This window comes from Myotis brandtii, unplaced genomic scaffold (genome assembly GCF_000412655.1).
Source record: "Myotis brandtii unplaced genomic scaffold, ASM41265v1 scaffold123, whole genome shotgun sequence".
Lineage (NCBI taxonomy): Eukaryota > Metazoa > Chordata > Mammalia > Chiroptera > Vespertilionidae > Myotis > Myotis brandtii.
Window position 1 is genome coordinate 14,981,161 of NW_005354291.1, and position 21,533 is coordinate 15,002,693.

The 21,533-nt window shown below is 37.0% G+C and overlaps 1 long non-coding RNA gene across 2 annotated transcripts; it reads right to left on the reverse strand.

Moving 5' to 3' along the window:
• Positions 1-15,162: 15,162 nt before the first annotated feature.
• Positions 15,163-21,533, reverse strand: LOC106724867. 2 transcript variants are annotated; one of them, XR_001360710.1, is made up of 2 exons: positions 21,420-21,533; positions 15,163-15,404 (listed from the first exon to the last, which is right to left on the reverse strand). It is a non-coding gene; the product is annotated as an uncharacterized LOC106724867 (long non-coding RNA). The 2 variants fall into 2 exon arrangements; XR_001360709.1 differs by lacking the exon at positions 21,420-21,533 and adding an exon at positions 21,068-21,406.

The window sequence follows — 21,533 nt, forward strand, 5'->3', positions numbered from 1 at the left end:
TCAATAGATTTGTTGGCTGGATGAATGAATATTTTTTTATTAACTAGGCTGCAGTCTCTTTCCATGCCTATACACAGACTACCAGATTAACAATCCTTAAGTACAGCTCCAAATAATGTTTATTCTATTTTAAAGAACAAACTTCTAAGTCTAGCATTCAAGACTCTCCATAACATAGCCCCAAACATCCTTCCCTGTCGTATCTGACCAATCTAGATTGAGCTTTCTTATCTCCATACTTTTGCTATCCTCTCTCACCAGATTACTCTCTAACCTATTTCTGCCTATTTAAATTACACTCTTCATTCACAACCCACCATAAGAGCCTCCCCCTTCCTGTAACATTTTCTATACTTCTTACCCACAACCAAATGACTTTTTCTTTCTCTGTACTAGTACTCCAGGTTCTACCATTTGAGTTATTTGTTATCTGTGTCTTTATGTTAACTACACCACACACTTCCTATACCCCCATCCCTCCAGCAAGCTTCTTGGGGGCAGAGACTATGACTTAGTCATACTGGAATTCCCCTGCAAAACCTGGCTCTGTACTTTGCACAGGAAGGCACTTAGTACTGAAGAGAATCGCTCCCTGATGGTGCTCACACCCCCGATTTACCAAATTCATTCTGTTAGACAGTCTTCACTTGAATTGCACCTTTTTTATTTGGAAAGATCATTTTTAACATTTCTTTAAAACTTAAATATTTTCTAATACTAAACATTGTTTGCTTTGTCTAGATAGTTTCTATTATACATGATCCACAAATATCATGTTCTCCACTGCAATAAATTATGACGAGAAAAGATCAAGAAAAAAAATCAATGGCAGAGAAGATAGGGGCATACATCAAAGCCCACTCATTCCAACATGACTTAATTTTCTTTCAAACACTGCTGTCAACACAAGCCATGTGGACACATTAACCTCTAAAACTTTCCTTTGTTACAAAAAAAATTTAATTTAAATACTGAGCACAGTCCAACAAACAAGTAGGTAACTAATATCCATTACTGTATTAATGAAGCATGTTTGCGGATGACTAGCTATCATCACCAACTTCACTGCCAAATTCCTTTACTAAACTCAGGTTTAAAGTGAAATGCAATCTTACCAACCCTTTTGAGATCCTTAATTGTACTAGAGCAAATATCTCAACTCACTTTCACTATAATACGTTCTTATCCAAAATCTTTAATGCTTATTTCTTGGCTTACACAACTCAAAGGATCTTTTATTTCAAGCCTGCTGCTCAAGATCACATTGCTTCTTTGCTTTCTCCTGCTATGATTTTATCTTAATTCTTTGGGTTTTTTTCTTCTTTCCACTCATACCTTCATGTATAACCTCCTTTTCACATATCAACCACTGTCCTATCTCAGTTAAGGATGAGTTCTCCATGTCTTTCCCCAACAGTATCCTTAGGTAAAAATAAGAAACTGTATACATTATTGACAAAGGACATACATTAGTTTACAGACCACCTCAAAAATAAGAAATATATAAAATCTGTCATAAGTACTATAGCAAAATAGACATATCAGACTTTTCTTGAGCCCTTACTAACTATATCAGGCACTGAAATATTAGGTAAGTATTGGATAAGTATTAATCCCCCTTCTATATAAGCAAGCATTTGTAAGAAGTAAATTTTTCAATACAATAACTTTTCAGCAGAAAAATTTCAAATATATTACATATATTCTTACCCCCCTGCTAATATTACCATAGAAATTTATCATATGAACACACTATAACAATATAGATTACTGATATAATACCTAGAAGCTTAATAATATTTGAAAGGCAGATTTTATTCTACCTGCTAAAGAAAGGAGCCATAAGAAATGTGTTAAGTAATCAGCATTCAAGAGGATCGAAGCAGATTTTAAGTTTATGAAGTTAGCCCTAGCTGGTTTGGCTCAGTGGATAGAGCGTCGGCCTGCAGAACAAAGGGTCCCTGGTTAGATTCTGGTCAAGGGCATGTATCTTGGTTGCAGGCTCCTCCCTGGCCTGGGCCCTGATGGGGTGTGTGCAGGAGGCAACCAATCCATATGTTTCTCACATCAACATTTCTCTCTGTCTTTCCCTCTCTCTTCCATTCTCTCTAAAAGATCAATGGAAAAATATCCTCAGGTGAAGATTAACAACAACAACAAAAGTTTATAAAGTTACTGAGTTGAATTTCTGGATAGTATAGATAATTAAAGAGATTCCTCTTAGCAATATCTGACTCTTAATTCTTTTTTAAAATTCTTATCTATTGACTTTAGTGGGGGAGAGAGAAACTCTGATTTGTTATTCCCCTTATTCATGCATTCATTGGTTGGTTCTTGTACTAGTATGTGCCCTGACCAAGATCGAACCCACAACCTTGGCATATGGCGACGACACTCTAAACAACTGAGCCACCCAGCTAGGGCTGACTCAATTCTTTATATTGCTTTAGGCAATATAAACTGTCATTGACAGTCTACTATGATAAGACTAGTACATATAGACCAATAAATATTTTACTGCTTATAATCAGTATGTCATTAGTTATCTAAACAAATAAATTACTTCTGATAGCCTCAAAATGTAAGGACTCTGATATGAAAAACAATGTGACTGCCTATAATGTTTATTGGTAGTTCAATTCAAATCCCAAATTCCCAATTACAGTATTTTTTCATATTATCTACTTTAACAACAACACCAAACTTAAAAAAAGACTGAAATACAGACTAAAGGTAAAAACAACAAAAATGCAAAAGTGAGTTCAAGAATACCGCAAACCATCTAAAACTTAAGGTTAAAATAGTAGAATTTGTCTTTAGAAAATATTGGAGCATGGGGATAGTTTAGTAAAATAAATCTGGCCAGTAAACTATACTTAGGGTGACCACAAAATTTACATCTAACCTGAGACATATGCAAGAATGAAAGGAAGCACTATTTATAGTTATGACTGGATAAAAGGCATAAGTTGGTACTGTCTCAAGCACAACCAGACTTATAAGTGTCCTTCTAAAACACCTTTCAAGATAAATGGTCACATTAAACCAGTAAGATATATAAGATAACATGAAAAGCCAACATCCACAACCTGTTTCCTTATAATATGCCATCTTATATAATAAAAGTATAGTATGCAAATTGTCCCCTCAACCGGGAATTTTTCAGGGAGTTTGACCAGGGGGCGGGGTTGGCCAGGGGAAGGGAGGGAGGCCCTGGCCGGTGGCAGCAAGGAATATGGCAGGTGTCGGCAATGCGGTGCTGGCAGCAGTGGAGGTGCTGCCAGCCTCAATGGGCCCCGATGACAGCGGGACTGCAGCAGGATGGTGGAGCAGGTAAGCCAGTGGTGCCAGGCCAAGGCGGGGTGCCAGGCAGGGCTGCGGGGCTGCAAGGCTGGGGGCGCGAGCTAGAGCCCAATCTCCACAGGCCACCCTAAGGGACCCCACCCGTGCACGAATTTTGTGCACCGGGCCTCTAGTATTAAATTATAATTTTTGATTAAGGAATACTATTTTTCAGGTACCAGTTACAAGTAATCAAACTTCTCTGTTTTCTTTCGTTTTTTAAAAATATTTTTATTAATTTTTAGAGTCAGAGGGAGAGGGAGAGGGAGAGAAACATTGATGTAAGAGCAAACAATAAGCTCCCCCTGCACACCCTCTATCCTTGCACGCCCCTTACTAGGGATGGAGCCCACAACCCAGGCACATGTTGTGGGAATCCAATCAGCAACCTTTCGGTGCATGGGATGACACCCAACCGAGCCACACTGGTCAGGTCAAAACCCCCTGGTTTTCTTACTTGGAGACTTAACTGACTATTCTAGAGTCTCAGCAACGCCTACTTAATAAAAAAATAAAAAAATAAAATAGAAGTTAAATATTTAAACACTGTGGACCAGACATCATTTTAAGCACTTATAAATTAGCTCATTCAGTCTTCATAACAGGAATTTTTCTCCCTGAAAGACAGGGACCTTTATCCCACTGTCACAGATGAGAAAACTAAAGCACAGAGAAGTTAATAGCCCACCCATGGTCAAAGTAAGTGGGGGAGCTGAGGATTCCAAAATGTATTTTTACCTACTGTACTATGTCACCACTATTGCTCCTGTAGTGGGAGGAATTGGGAGCCCATGATTTTTCATAAACACCTAGGACAAGTGGAGCTCTGAAGTGTGTGTAGTCAGTGAGTAGAATCAGACTGAACAAATTTAAGTAACTGTGATATAATTTCTGGTATATATTCTTTACCAGTGGTCAGGCAGCAGCAAACCTTGGCCTGGGAAATTTCTATTATTTGTGATAAAGAGACACCTATTTATTCCACTGTTACTATGATATTGCTTTAATCTGTGCTATGGGCTATTGCAGGCTATTACAGGGTGAGGATGATGACAATGATGATTATGATAAAAGCTAATATAAATGGTGTATATATGTGTCAGGTACTGTCCAAGCTCAGTAACATATTAACTAATATAATCATTCTAACAACCCTAAGAGGTACTGTTTCACACTAGTAAGCTTGCTCAAGGATACACAGCAAGTAACAGAACATGGATTGAAACCCATGCCCTGAACAACTAATTTATTTTATAAGGGATCCTATTTGCCCAGAGGTAGGTTCATATAAGTTGTATTATAAAATAGTTCTGTTATATTGTAAAACAAGAATTGTTAGTTTTTGGTGGATAGGCCACAGAATCAAGTTTCGATAACTGCTTGCTATGTAAATATAGGTAACTCAGATATCTCAAGTTTCCTAAATAATATGAAAAGACTGGATTCTATCTCGAAGATCTTTTCTAGTGCAAATATTATTTATCTGAGTGTAAATTTTATATTGTCTATTACATATGATATATGTAATTATAACACAAACTACCCTCTGAAAACTATTTCTGCCAAAGTACCAATCATATATTATTATGTTCCCTCTAAAAAAATGACACAAATGTATATTTAAATATGAATTACGAGAGGCCCGATGCATGAAATTCATGCATGGGTAGGGTGCCTAGGCCTGGCTGGCGATCAGGGCCAATCTGTGGGGTGACTGGTGGGGCGATCGGGGGGCACCTGCTGGCACCCATCTTGGCTGGCCTGAGGCCTGCAGGCTGGGGTCAGCTTCTGCGTTGAGCATCTGCCCCCTGGTGGCCAGTTCACATCATACCAACCGGTTGTTCCACCAGTAGTTCTGCTGTTCTGTCGATTTGCATATTAGGTTTTTATTATATAGGATGATAAACAAAAATATAAGGAGTGAAGTTAATTGTGTTAGGGATTTAAGTGGGAATAATAAAGCCACTGCTAAATCCTATAAATCTAGCTCCAAAGGAACAAGATCTGGTGTAAAATTCAAGTATCAGTACAGTGTTTTATTCTGTATTTTATCATGGTTTTGTATTAAATATTTGATAATGAAAAACTTTATGTACTCCATCTAGTTTGTTACTGTCTCAGGGTCAATTTTCCCCTTTGTAGGAAAAGTACCAATAATTAAAAAAAAAAATAGAGAAATAATTTGGCTTATCATGTTTGTTTTATAACCAACATTTTAGAAACATAACTAACAATAATAATAGCTAATAGCCATATAGTACTACTGCAAGTATCAGGGACTATTCCAGGTATTTTATCAATTAATTTAGTCCTCAAAACAATCCTATGAGGCTGGTGCTATATTATTCTCAATATGCAGATGAAAAAAACAATGCCCAGGGAAACTACAGCCCAGAACAGTTACGTACTAATGTGAGAGTAAGAAATCCTAAGAATTAAACTGCATCTTTAAAATTATATGAAATATTTTTTTGTTGACTAAATGAGGAAAGAAACAAACAAAGTAACAAAATGGATGATGATGATGAAAAACTTACCATTTATAGAGTGGCATGCTAGTACTTATCTAAGATAATCCTCAAATAATTCTAAAAAGCAAGCATTGTTACATTCATTTTACAAATTAAAATAGTGAGGCAAAGAGAAAAGTTCTTGCCCAAGATCATAGAAGAGATATCAACATGGCCAAAATATGAGCCTAGCTTTGTGAAACCCTAAAGCCTGGCTTTTTCCATCATGCCAGTGTTTCCCAAATTTCAGACACTGGCATATCACCTTCACAAATTCTGCCATGTTCATGGGCCACTTGTGCTACTATGTTCTTAATATTTCTTCTTTAGATCAAAACTTTTCAAAAAGTTAATAAATTTATTTTAAAAGGAAGTTATATCACAATATAAATGGAAAATAAATATCACTTGAAATAAATAGAAGGTAACAAAAACAGTAATAAATTCAATAAAAACAAAACTGTTATTTAATTTCTGCCAAATACCATTGTCTGCAAAACATGCTTGTGACTACATCAAGGCCTACCTATTCTTTATTAAAAGACTAACACAAGTACCAAACTTAAAAACTTATAGGTGCTAAAGACATAATAATTTAGCATCATGGTGAACAAAAATAAGATAATTTCCATTAAGAAGTAATTCAGTGTTAATTGCAAGGGAGGTGGTAACAGAATAAGACCTAAGAAACGGTTACTGGATTTGCTGACTAGGATAAAAGTGAACTTTGAGAGCATTTTTTTAAAAGGTGGTGGGATTAAGGGGAATAAAACCGTTAGAATACTAGTGTTTAGGGAGGGTACAGGCAGCAGAGAAGAAATCTGGGTCATCTGTTGTTTGGCAATAAAAAGAAGAAGAAAAATAGGAAGACAGCAAGTGGGTCTGCAGGGTCAAATGAATAACACAGGAAGCAAAAAGGAACACTAAGCAGAAAATAACCATGATACAATGCAATTAGTAACTATGACAATTCTATTTTTGCCATTTGTTAGGTGCAAGTGGAAAACACCATGTTTGCATTCGCTCCAGAATCAAGTCTTGGGGGAATCAGCAGAAATGTGATTAGGGAAGTAAACGATTTCTGTTTCTAGGGGTTCAAAACTGTAGGTAGTAATAGAAATTCTAACCATAAACTCTCTTCCTCTGGTTATTAAATCCTTAGCTTTTTTGAAGGCAGGCACAGAATACAGTAGGCTCTTAGATTTTAAAGGTTTAACAACTGCAGTTTTCACTATTCCTGTGAGATTTATATGGACCATGACAAGTAGCATAATCTGTAATTTTGACGTGGCACAGTATCAGTGGCCTGTGCTAGGGAATGTGCTATCCCTATGTGGTACCACTGTGAGCGTGACCAGCATGCTCATCTCTACATGGATTTGTGGTCTTCCACATTCAGCCAGGTACACTGGAAGTCAACTCAAGTTGCGCTTTATTACGTTTTATAAAAGAATATAGAATGTGCCAAGATATTCAGATTCTGCCACAATTTATTTCTTTAGTTGCCAATAAATTCCCAGTTTTATTTTTTAAAACTTACAATTACTATGCTATAAAATAAAATATAGGGGGGAAAAGGTTTTTAAAAGGGAAGGAGGGGAACTGACAATATTGGTCAGCAAAGCAGCAAAGTCAGAGCTCAGAATGCTACTTGTTCCTGTTCTTTCAGCCTCCTTGTTTCTTTTCAAGCCCAGAATGTTGACTGGGCTGGGAAGAGAGTAACCAAGCCTTTTTACTTCCGTGGGTGAGAAGTCTAGATTTGCTTTAATTCATCATCCCAATCACATTTATGAGTGCAGAGCAACAGCAAGGCTAAGCAAGTGGCTTGTCCTAAAAAGTGAGCTGTTTCCTAAACATCTACTATACACTTTTGCTGCTACAGAGCTCATGAGGTCATGAAAGAAAACAGACCTGAGTTTTATTCAGTTTGCTTACAGTATTGTTGGGATGTAAATATACTAGAAAGGCAGCTAAGCAATGACAAACAAAAAGCTATACACAGTGCAAAATTCCTACAAAGGGATGGGCAAATGAAAGCCTCAGAGTGAGGGTGAGGTTGTTCAAATTAAATTTCCAAAGCCTACAAAAACTAAGTCACATTTTGAAAAATGGGGAGGATGGAAGCATGGAAGTTGCGAGGGGAGGGTACAGCACATGGAAAAGTAGCATGATGAAAAGAAACTGATAAAGAGCAAGTAACTGTGAGAAACACAAAACGGATTTGCTGGGTTGGAACTCAAAGTCCATGTTAGGAGAATAATAGGAAACAAGATTGTGAGATGTAAGGGTGAGAGTCGGCAGATAATTTTTAAGGCTGGTTAGGCATGACCACTCAGATTTGATATGCTTTCCCTATTGTCATGCATTTTATGAGAATGCTATGCTTTCCCTCCAAAAGAGTCAACTAAGTTAAATGAGAAACTACTGACCGTTTTCCTTATTTAAATTAGTTGTCTACCACTACCTGTTCATTGTCAAGTTCAAGAACTGGAAATGATACTTCAAGATAGGCAAAAAAAAACTCATGTGAGTTTACTACTAAAGTGAACCTGACATCTTAAAAAAATTAAGAGAATAGCATTAAGGTACAGTACCTTAAAGAAAAGTTATTAATATGCATGCTCACTATATTTGACTAGAGTTACCTGACTGAACAACTTCAAAAGTTTTCATTAACATACAGTCTAACTGAAAGATCTATACAATCTGGTCTCAGAGGTTCCATATTGTTTAAAAAGGTTCATAATTGGTGTTTGGAATTTTTGAAGTATTATGACAAAGTGAGAGGTTAGGCTAGCACTCACCAATGTACTGATGAGAAATGAAGCCCTGAAGTGCTAAATTAACCAGTCCAATGTGTTTTGGGTGCCTATCATGAACAGAATGATATGAGCGAAACAAAGAAGGATAAGCTAACACTTCAAGTTGCTTGCCACATTTTAAGAAAAACATAGACACCTGAACAGGAGGCTAAAAGTACAAGATGTATATAAGTGCAAACATATAGAACAATGTGGGAAGGTTACAGGAGGGTTATCTGATTGAGAAGATCAGGGGAAAAGTTCAAAGAAATAGGATATCAAATGAAAACAAAACATGAATGGTATTTTATAGTTTTTAAATTATTATTTCAAGTACCTTTCTAATTCCATAAAAGACAATACAATCTTTTTTAAAAATATTTTTATTAATTTTAGTGAGAGAAAGAGAGGAAGAGAAACATAGATCAGCTGCCTCCTGCACGCCCCCTACTGGGGATCAAGCCCATAACCCCGGTGTGTGCCCTGACCTGGACTGGAACCTGGGACCTCTTGGTCCATGGGACAATGCTCAACCAACTAAACCAGCGGTCATCAACCTTTCAGACCTCACGGACCACCAGTGGTCCGTGGACCACAGGTAGGCAACCGCTGAACTAAGCCGCAAGGGCCAGGGCAGATAATATAAGCTTATAAAGATGTTTCTTGATGACTTAGATTAGACAAATATTATACCTGGGATAAAAATTATGAAGAAAACAAAAAAAACTATAAAAAATAGATTGCAAATATCTCAATATAGAAAAGAAACTCATCATGAGAGCAAACACAATATGTACTCCTTTGTGTCTAGCTTCTGCCACTTATGTGTTTGCATTTACCTTTATTGTAGCATTTATCCGTGATTTGTTCCTTTTTACTACAGAACAGAATTTCATTGCATGGATATACCATATTGTTTATCCATTCATCATACGATGGACATTTTTATTGCTTTTCAATTTCTGACTATTGTGAATAATGCTATTAAACAGACATTTACACTTTTTTGTGTGCACGTTTTCATTTCTCTTGGGTAGATTCCTAAGAGTGGAATTGCTGGTTCATATAATATGTTTAACTTTTTAAAAAAACAGCCAAATCATTTTCCAAGAGCAGTGTATAAAGATTCCAGTTCCTCCACAATACCAATACTATGTCATGTTATTCTTTTTAATTATAGCCACTTGAGTGTGTAACAGCATATCACTGTAGTTTAATTTGCATTTCCCTAATGATAAATACTGAACATCTTTTCATATGTGGGTTGGCCATTCATATTATCTTCTTTGGTGAAATATCTATTAAAGTATTTTCCCCATTTTTAATACAATTTTTCTTTATAATTGAGTTGCAAGATTTCTTTATGTATTCGAGATTAAAGAACTTTATCACGTTTTTAACATGCTAATATTTTCTGCTATTCTGTGGCTTAACTTTTTATATTAAGTATCCTTTAAACTGTAAAAGTTTAAAAAATGCTAACGAAGTCCAATTTATCAGTTTTTCTTTTATGATTCATGCTTTTGGTGTCACATCTAAGAATTCTGCCTAACACAGGTCACAAAGATTTTCTTCTATGTTATCTAGAATTTTTATAGTTTTAGGTTTTACAATTAAGTATGTGATCTATTTTGAGATAATTTTTGTGTACTGTCTTAAGTATATAGCACAAAAATATGCCTAAGGCCATTTTTAAACATATAGATATCCAATTGTCCCAGCACCATTTGTTTAAAGACTATTCTTTCCCAACTGAACTGTCCTGGCACTTTTTTCAAAAACCAAATGATCATAAATGTAAGAATTATTTCCGGATTCTCAATCCTGTTCCACTAATCTACATGCTCATCCTTTTGCCAATCACACATTCTTGATTATTTGAGATTAGTTAAATTTTAAAATTAGCTAGGGTCTCTTATTTTGTTCGTTTTCAAAATTGTTTTGGCTATTCTAGGTCCTTTGCATCTCCTTATAAATTTTAGAATCAGCTTGACAATTTCTTCAAAAAAGTCTTCTGGGATTTTGATAAGAATTTTGTTGACTCTGTAGATCAATTTGGGGAGAACCATCACTTTAACAACATTCAATCTTCCAATCTATGAACACAGGCTGTCTCTCCATTTATTTAAATCTTCTTTAATTCCTTTCAGCAATGTCTCTGTAGTAAAAACATCTTGGTGCTTTTGTTAAATTTCTTCCTAAATACTTTATTTCTTTTGATGACACGGTGAATAGTTTTCTTACTTTCATATTCAGATAATTTCTCACTACAGAATTGTTAAACTCGCCTCAGTTTGTAGAAAAAGTAAAGCCATTAGGCTAGAATATTCTAATTTCCCTCCATTAAATCTATATATCTACTTCTCTCTATATTTATGTTTTTACTTCTTCTTTCCTTTTAAAATTGAGGATGATCCATTTCCTATCAAAGAACTGACCCTCTATGCCAGCGGTTCTCAACCTGTGGGTCGCGACCCCTTTGGGGGTCGAACGACCCTTTCACAAGGGTCGCCTGAGACCATAGGAAAAAAGATATATAATTACATATTGTTTATAGTAGCAAAATTACAGTTATGAAGTAGCAACGAAAATAATTTTATGGTTGGGGGTCACCACAACATGAGGAACTGTATTAAAGGGTCACGGCATTAGGAAGGTTGAGAACCACTGCTCTATGAAGTCAGGATCCTGAACTTTGTTTTCTCAAGGACTTCTCTCATCTTCCTTCCTTCTTTTATTAATCCTAACAACTAAAATCATGCTGCAGTATTTCTTACACTCAACAAAGACTTCCTTTATATCCTCATACACCTCTATCTTCTACCCCGTATCTGTTTCCTTTCATAGGCAAACTTCTTTATAAAGCTATCTACACACCAAATTTCTAGGCCTGAGCTATCATGTATCCCCTCAAGTCACTTAAATCTGGCTTCCATCTCTACAAAGCCATGAAACTGGCTCATCTCAGTTACTGATGACCTCTAGGTTGTCAAAGCCAATGGCCCACATCTTCTCAACCTCTAAGTCAAACTCAATACAGTTAACTATCCTTTCCTTGAAAACTTGCATTACTTGGCATCCATGACATGATCCAATATACATTCCAATTTCCCTACAATTCTTACGCCTCCTTCCTAGTGACCTTCCAGTTTACACAACTTTAAAATGTACAGAGATCCTCAGGGTTCTATTTCTAGCCAAACCTATACTCCCACAGTCTCTTCCTCAGAGATTTCACCTATTTTCATGGCTTTAAGTATCACTAATACACAGATAATCTTCAAATTGACGTCTCCAAGCCAAATATCTGAGTTCCTTAAGATAACTGGTTCTCTCTGATAGAGGTCTACTTGACAATCTCAGAGGCTTCTGAGAACTCAAGACTGACTAAAGGAAACTCCTAAATTCACATTATCCCTCCTCCAAAATAAAACAAGCAAAAAACTAAAACAACAGTAAAAAAACATTCTTTCCCCAGCAATCCAATAATGACAACATCCAGCAATACCCCTGAGTTCTTCCCTCTTTCTTAAGTTTCACATCCAATCCATTATCATGACCTCCTATTTCTACCATGTAAAAATATCTCAAATCCAATTCATTATCATGACCTCCTATTTCTACCACCTAAAAATATCTCAAATATGTCCACTCCTCTCCATTCCACTAATGTAAGTCATTGTCCCCTAAATTACTGCATATCCACTAGCCAATCTATTTCTGCTTGTCCCAGTATTTTCTTCTCTATACAGCAGGGTAATTTTTTTTAAATGTAATTCATATGATGCTACCTGCTGAACAAAATCTTTTCATATTTTAAAAAAATCTTTATTGTTCAAAGTATTACCTATGTTCCCTTTTTCTCCTCATTGACTCTTTTCTAGCCCGTCCCCGTCCCCCATCCCAGGCCTTCACCACCCTATTGTCTGTGTCCATGGGTTATGCATATATGCATACAAGTTCCTCTATCTCTTCCCAACCACCCTTCCACCCCCCCCCCCCCCCCCCCCCCCCCCCCCCTTATTTTGTTCATTAGATTCCACATATGAATGAGATCATGTTATACTTGTCTTTCTCTGACTGGCTTTGTTTGCTTAGCATAATACTCTAGGTCCCTCCATGCTGTCTCAAAAGGTAAGAAAACCTTCTTTTTTACTGCTGCATAGTATTCCGTGGTATAAATGGAATACTGGGTCAAATGGCAGTTTCATATTTAATTTTTTGAGGAAACTTCATACTGTTTTCCATAATGGCTGCATCAGTCTGCATTCCTACCAGCAGTGTACTAGGGTTCCCTTTTCTCCACATTCTCACCAGCACTTGTCATTTGTAGATGGTGGCCATTCTATCAGGTGTGATACCTCCTTGTCGTTTTAATTTGCATCTCTCTGATGATCAGTGACTTTGAGCATTTTTTCATATGTCTCTTGGCCATCTGTATGTCCACTTTGGAGAAGTGTCTATTTAGGTCCTTTGCCCATTTTTTAATTGGACTGTTTGTCTTCCTTTTGTTGTTGTATGAGTTCCTTATATATTTTGCATATTAATCCTTTATCAGATGTATCATTGCCAAACATGTTCTCCCATACAGTGGGCTCCCTTTTGCTTTGTTGATGGTTTCTTTTGCTGTGCAGCTTTTTCTTTTGATGTAGTCCCATTTGTTTACTTAGGAGATGTATCGCAAACATATTGCTACGAGAGATGTCTGAGACTTTTTCTTTCTTTTTTATTTTATTGTTTAAATTATTACATGTCTCCTTTTTCCCCGACTGACCCCCCCCCCCCCAAGATGTCTGAGATTTTGCTGCCTATGGTTTCTTCTAGTATTTTTATGGTTTCACAACTTACATTTAAGTCCTTTATCCATTTTGAGTTTATTCTTGTGTATGGTATAAGTTCGTGGTCTAGTTTCATTTTTTTGCATGTATCTGTCCAATTTTCCCAACACCATCTACTGAAGAGACTGTATTGACTCCATTGTGTGTTCTTGCCTCCTTTGTCAAATATTAATTGAACATAATAGCTTGGGTCAATTTCTGGGTTCTCTGTTCTGTTCCATTGGTCTATATGTCTGTTCTTGTGCAAGTACCAGGCAGTTTTGATTACAGTGACTTTGTAGTAAAACTTGACGTCTGGTATTGTGATTCCTCCAACTTTGTTCTTCTTTCTCAATATTGCTGAGGCTATTCAGGGTCTTTTTTTGTTTCCATATAAATTTTTGGAGTATTTGTTCTAGATCTGTGAAATATGCCATTGGTATTTTAATAGGGATTGCATTGAATCTGTAGATTGCTTTGGGTAGTATGGACATTTTAATGATGTTAATTCTACCAATCCATATACATGGTATATTCTTCCATTTGTTTATATCTTCCTCTAGCTCTTTTTTCAATGTCCTGTAGTTTTCCAAGTACAAGTCTTTTACCTCCTTGGTTAAGTTTATTCCTAAGTATCTTAATTTTTTTGTTGCAGTGATAAATGGGATTGTTTAGTTTCACTTTCTAAGAATTCTTTCTTGGTGTACAAAAATGCCATCGATTTCTGGGTGTTAATTTTGTGTCCTGCCACATTGCTGAATTCATTTATTAAATATAGTAGTTTTTTGGTGGTGTCTTTAGGATTTTCTATGTACAATATCATATCATCTGCGAATAATGAGAGTTTTACTTCCTTCTTTCCAATTTGGATGCCTTTTGTTTTCTTCTTGTCTGATCACTGTGGCTAGGAATTCTAGTACTATGTTGAATAACAGTGGTGAAAGTGGACATCCCTGTCTTGTTCCTGTTCTTAGGGAAAATGATTTTAGTTTTTGCCCATCGAGTATGATGTTGGCTATAGCTTAGTCATATATGGCCTTTATTATGTTGAGGTGTGCTCCCTCTATTCCCACTTTGCTGAGTTTTTATCAAAAATGGGTGTTAGGTTTTGTCAAATGCTTTTCCTGCATCTATTGATATATCATGTGATTTCTGTCTTTCAATTTGTTTGTGACATATCACATTTATTGATTTATGAATACTGTACCAGCCTTGCATCCCTGGAATAAATCCCAATTGGTCATGGTGTATGATCTTTTTAATATATTGCTGGATTCAATTTGCTAATATTTTGTTAAGGATTTTAGCATCTATGTTCATCAGGGATATTGGCTCTTTTAGTATTTTGTAATCCAAACTCCTTATCACTGTGTACAAGACCTATAGCCATTCTCTGCTCTTGTTCATATTACTCCAACTTTTCATTTTCTCAAACACATTAAGCTCTTCACAGCATCAGGCCCTTTGCATTCTGTTCCCTCTATGTGAAACATCTCATTCTCTCTCCCTTACTTTATGTCCATGTCTCTTCAGTGAGGCCTTCCCTTACACCTAAGTAGATCCCCCCGGTCTCCCATGATACTCTATTAACTGTACACAGTTCTTTTCCATTTTTACTTTAGCACAAGTATAATCCAAGAAGGCAGGGGAAGATTTCTGGTTTTTCACTACTGCATATACACCCCAAATATAAACAGTAACCATGAAGAAGTATTTATTAAAAATATACAAAACTTTAAGGAAGACATGTTCATTCAGCATTTCACAGATTCGTCTGCTCTTCCTTAAAACTTTCTTACTGTAGTAGTCCATGGGATGAGCTTGACTAGGTTGGGGAAGGTTGACAACCTCAAATTATACACAAAATTTCGTTTAACTATGTTTTCTAAACAGATGTCCAGTGTGTATGCCAGAATCTCAAAGGAATCCAAAACCTAAGAGGTTAGAAGGAGATAAATGATAAATTCCGGTTTCATCATTTAACAAGATAAACTCAAATTCAACATACAATTCTTGAAACAAAATGAAGAGATGTAATTTTTTAAAAATCTAAGTCCTATAATTTATCAAATCCCAATGAAATCTGGTGTATGGTATGAACTTTAAAAAAGATCTCTAGCTGAAACCGGTTTGGCTCAGTGGATAGAGCGTCGGCCTGCGGACTGAAGGGTCCCGGGTTTGATTCCGGTCAAGGGCATGTACCTGGGTTGCAGGCACGTCCCCAGTGGGGGATGTGCAGGAGGCAGCTGATCGATGTTTCTCTCTCATCGATGTTTCTAACTCTCTATCTCTCTCCCTTCCTCTCTGTGGAAAATCAATAAAATATATTAAAAAAAAAAAAAGAAAAACTGATGTACTTTAAAAAAAAAAAAAAAAGATCTCTGAGTCAAACTTATTATATCCTGATTTTTTAGGTCATGCCTATATGTATGCAACCCATCAGACATAAATTCCTTACACAGAGGTAAAGTAGGGAAAAGAAAAATGAAAATGCATCTATCACAGAAAAGACTATGGAAAAATGAAACATATATGAGGAAAAACACTGGAAATGCAAAGTCTGTCACCCATTTAAAATTTTCATTGGCCATCTAGATGCCTTAAAGAACCAAGCACGATGGATCTCAAATCTCCCAAAGAATACAAAAGAAATCAATTCCAGTGTCAAAATCATGAAGCAACTAATTTCAAGTCTTTGTGCTACTTTCTTAAGGTTGTGGTTAGAGTCTGAAAACCCAATCCAATCACTTCAGGTAGTGAGAATACCCAGATAGTAAGTGATTTGTTCAAGGTCACAAAGCCAGCTAGAGACAGGACTGGAACTTGCCTCCCATATTTAGTGCTCCTTACACAAATCTCTCATGCTCTTTTACTGCTCCATCAAAATACTTAGCATGAATTCCCAAAATACTAAGATTCTAACCGTGGGACTTGGTTAAGGAAAAAAATAGACCAAAACTAGCACAATGTAATATAAAAAGAGAGACATTTTTAAAGTAAATATTACACTACATAAAGTCATTAAGTGTGACATTTTTCACAGTGTATGGTTTTTCAACTGTGTATAAGAAAGTGTCTAATTAAGGCAAGATTATTTTTATAGTTTCTTATAATTCTTTAGGGATTCAGGAATTACAAATGAAAATAATCCCTACTCCAGAATAACAAACGTGACATTTATTTGTATTAAGTTTATAATTTTCAGTGCATAATGAGGCTCTGTTTCCTATTTTAATCCTATCACTAATGAGTAGTTCTTATAATTGAACAAATTTTAAGAGAAAGACAAAATGGTTTATGTTTAATTCTTGTCACTTCCCCCCCATTAACTTAATGTGTTATTCAAATAGTCTAACAAGATATTGCTCAACACAAATGATCTAAAAGATTTTTTCAGCCTCATTAATAGGGTACATTGTTTATAACCTTCAACAAAGGAACAGTTAGTACTAGAAATTTTTATCAAATTATTACACATTCAAAGTTTGTAAGAAGCTTTAAAACATTTCCCAGCATAGAGGTTTTAAGCAAAAGCTAAGAAACATACTTATTAGCGTGGTAAATAGCATACCTTCCCTAATCTTTAAAAAATAAAATAAATTATTTCTGGAAAAAAATATTTTTAAACCTCTGAATATTTTCTTGTGCAGCAGACAGCAAAATTTCTTACAATTAAATCCTATAAAGACAGATTTTTCTCCCCCTGAGTTCTGCTCTTTTCTGGTGTGGAGCATAATTCTATAAAGTGTTAGCTATTCATATTCGCTTTGTGTATTGCCATACTGCCTCCATAAACAAACCCTTAAAGTCAGAACATACCTTAAGATGTTTGACAGTTGTAGTAATGTAAAATTGTGTGTCTGTGTGCCCATGGTACCAACTTCAAGAATCTTCCTATTTCTCTTAAGTGGCTGTGTCTCAAGACATTATTATACATAAAACTATTTACTATGTGAAGGAGAAAATCCATATATAACTCAAAACAAATAATTTAGAATATCCAGTCTTCATAAGAACTTTGGGCAAAACAATCACATGAACTGTGAAAGTAAGAAAGAGCTGAGCCCAGCCGGTGTGTCTCAGTGGTTGAGCATCGACCTATGAACCAGGAGGTCACAGTTCGATTCCGGGTCAGGGCACATGCCTGGGTTGCTATTTCACTGATCCCCAGTGTGGGGAGTGCAGGAGGCAGTCAATCAATGATTTTCTCTCATCACTGATGTTTCCATCTCTCTCTCTCCCTCTCTCTTCCTCTCTGAAATCAATAAAATATATTTTTAAAAAAAGAAAAAAGAATTGAGAGGTGCCAAGGAATAATGATAAGGAAGAGAGACTCTGTTCACTAACAAGTTATTTAATTTCTCTGCTTATCAAGTTCCTAGTTAAAAAACAAAAATAATATCCACTTCAGAGTTGTTGCAAGGATCAAATGAATTCCTCCATGAAAATTACTTGCCTGGTAAAAGAAACATAATAAGCACTCAATAAATGCCAGCTCCTTCCTCCTTCAGTTTTGGGCCCTCTGTTCTTTGTTCCTAAACTCATTCCCCAAGATGACTCAGCCTTCTCACGACTTTTATTAACAAAATGCTGAAAATGATTCCATCAATCAAAGCCCTGATGTGTAGATGCATGCCCACAGTGTGAGGAGCTATCTGTCCCCTGCCCCCAAGCAAGACACTTAGGCGATGAAAAAGAGACCCCAGATGCCTGAACTTCACTGTAAGAACCAGCACTTAGGTGGACAAATCTCTACCTGTTTCCAACCATCTCCTGGAGATTTCCATTGCCATCTCAAAATGCCGACATCAAACTCATTATCTCTTTTAAAAATTAGGCCCTCTTCCAGCCCCTTTTCTAATTGTGAGTGGGGTCCAACAGAGACTAATCCTTGTCCTAGTCTTCTTTCATCTTAATATCATCTAAATATCACCAAGTCTACCTTCATAATCTCTACTCTATCTCTAGCTTCATTTTCTGTCCTTCTGCCACCACAAGTCCAATCTCAGCACTAGTGATATTTTGGGCCAGATAATTATTTGCGGGGGGTTGTCCTGTGCATTGTAAGAAGTTTAGCAGCATCTCTCCCTCTTATCCACCAGATGCCAGTAGAACTGCTCCCTCGCCCCAGTTGTGGCAACTGCCCCCCCAGAGGATAAAATAATTGTCCTCACCAATGCCTCCCCTCCTCCTATATTTGAGTACCATGGTCTAGATCACCACTTTGTACAAGCACTTAGAATCAGTCCCCAAATTCATCTCCAGTTTCTTCCCTATAACTCCTGTTCTACTGATCTCCTAAAGACTTCCCAAAGCACTGCTTTTATGTGTCATTTCTCTTATATCTACAACTACCTGTTGCCTTCACAGTTCAAAGCTCTCCACCCAGCCTTGATAATCTGGCCTCAATTAAACATTATCCCACAAAGCATCTCACATAGTGACTACTCAGAAGCCCTTCAATAACAGACCTGTTTGTTCATCCAGCCCCTCCTTTTCTATTCCTCTGTTGTCACCCTAGTTTGGATGCCCATTACCTAGCATCCATTTCAGACCACTGCACCAGCCTCCAAGCCCAGCCTCTACTCTCTTCCTCACTCAAAGTAAAAAACTACCAGTGAGCGCCACTGCCTATTGAAACATGAAATCTTCCATCTGTTCTTATAATCTTTCCAAATATGGTCTAATTCTATTTTCCATTACCCGGAAAACATACTCTACCTTGGGTACAAGCTATCTGCTAGTCCTTGGAAAGGCTCCTACACTTTCCACCTTTGGTCATGTTTTTTCTCTGCCTGGAAGTCCTCTTAATCCCACCGCCCTTCCTCCACACTAAACTCCCTCAGAACTAAGAAGCCTCTCCTGATACTTCCTTTGTACCTCTCCTATGGTATTCATGTTTTGCTTTATGTTACACATGTATATTCCTGTAATTTACAAGGTCCCTGAGAGCTTCTTACCCTATTGATACTGTGCAATGCCCAACCAGTGTTAGGTAGGTAACTCAACAGTATGTGAGTTTCCCCAAATGCTTCCCACTTAGAAAGCAATGGAGGGCTATGTTTTCAATCTCAAACTCCCTTAAACCAATTAAGTTCACATTCCCTCGCTTTTGTCTCACATTTTATGTCTTAAGCCAATTTTTAGATAAACTGCCTTCAAGATACCCAGAATGCCACTGCAATATATGTTACTGCAAGAATTCCACTGTAGGGATTTCTTATAGCTTCCAACTTGTAATTAAATCCTGAATATTTATGCTATTTAAGCTCTCTCTTTATACAAAAAGGCAATAGATATTTTTCAATGTTAATAAAATTAAGCAAAACATGAAAATAAGTGGATTGAATTAAACATATTTTAAGCAAAGGTTAATTAACAAATTTGTCTATCTGAAATAATACATTTAAAATCCTAAATAAATGAGTCAGTTTATTTCCGCTCCCCCCAGCCCAAAGACATAACCATGGGTGGGGAATAGCCGGCCCTTGGGTCATGTAAGGCCCAAGAAAATCATTTGGTCTGGCCCTGCCAAGGCAACCGTAGGTGGGATTCAAAATTCAATAAACCTAGGAGCTTTTCTCATAGCAACATAAGTTTATATTAAGTTAATTAAGTTAAGCGAATGATGTTACCAATATCCAAATGGCCCTTAGCAGAAAAAAGGTTCCCCACCCAGGACATAAACCAAAATATAACATGGGAAGTTTCTCCTTAATTTTAGTTCCTAAGTGAGTTGAAAGTATGTTTTATTTCTACAAAAAGACCATGTTCTGACCAGACCAAAGCCATATGAAGACAGTATATACCCCATACTGCAACTAACAGTCTTTAGAAAGGTCAGCAAACTATAGGCCCTGTTTTGTGTGCCCCTGAGGTAAGGCTGGTTTTTACATTTTTTAAAGGCTTGTAAAAAACAAAGAAGAATATGCGACAGAGACTGTGGCAGCCAAAGCCTAAAACTCCCTGTTCAGCAACATGAATTTGAGACTCCTAGCTATGTAAGACACCCAACTTTTCCTCCCAAGATTTTAAAAAAGCAATATAAAACATACAAGATTATTCAAAAAAAGATAGAATTCATTCATCTGAGCCACCGTTACTGCACAGGTAACTTCTAAAAGAGAGGCCTGTGTGAATTTTTATACTTCCCAGAATTTTTGTTTGGAAGAACTTGACTCTCATGGTATATGCTTGAAGAGTGGAGGTGCCTGGCCCCAAGTCACAGCGTCGGTTAACAACAGAATGGTGTCCAAGACCCAGGCCTCAAACCTCCTGAGCCAGTGCTCTCCGCACCGTAACTACGTATCGGGCTTTTAAGTTTTGGAGATTTTGATAACTAGTTTCAACCATCATAAAGATGAAAGCTAAAAACCTGTTCCTGATTTGCTATGTAGACAGACTCTTACTAGCAGTCATGAATCATTAAACAGTTAACATCCATGCCCACCACATCCATTAGATAAGACCTTCTAGGAAGCCTTTTATTTTAAAAACGGATGTGATAGAGAAAGCTTAAAACTCGCCCGGCTTGCTCCTCTAGGACTGCGGATGGAGGCGAATAGACACCTCCGACCCCCAGCTGCTCAACACTCACCTCCCACCCCAAAATCCACAAGTTCCACCAGATGCCGATCGGAAACCTGTCCCGTTCACACCAGCCGCACGTTCTCTTGTTAACTGCAAGTTCTTCTTGTGAACTACTCGCTAGGAGTTCCCATTTGTTAATCTCCCTAAGAATTTCACTTCTTTGGGGGGAAAAAAAAAACCTGCTTCTTCGATTTCCAGATCTATAAGATCCACTTCACCGTGTCTGCTCGGTTAATTCAAGAATGAACAAAAAACATTTTGCCTGTCCGGATGACAGGACTACTCTGCACGATCCGAAGAGCTGTGTATACACAACAAGGCTTGGGACTCAGACATGGCAACCACCCCAGAGTCTTCACCTGAAGTTGCTCTTCCAGGCTGGACATGACAGGTTCCGAGGGGCGGCCGCGAGAGATGCTAATAAACAGACCCCCGCCCCCACCGCCTCTTTGCCTGACTCTTCTCCCCTCAGA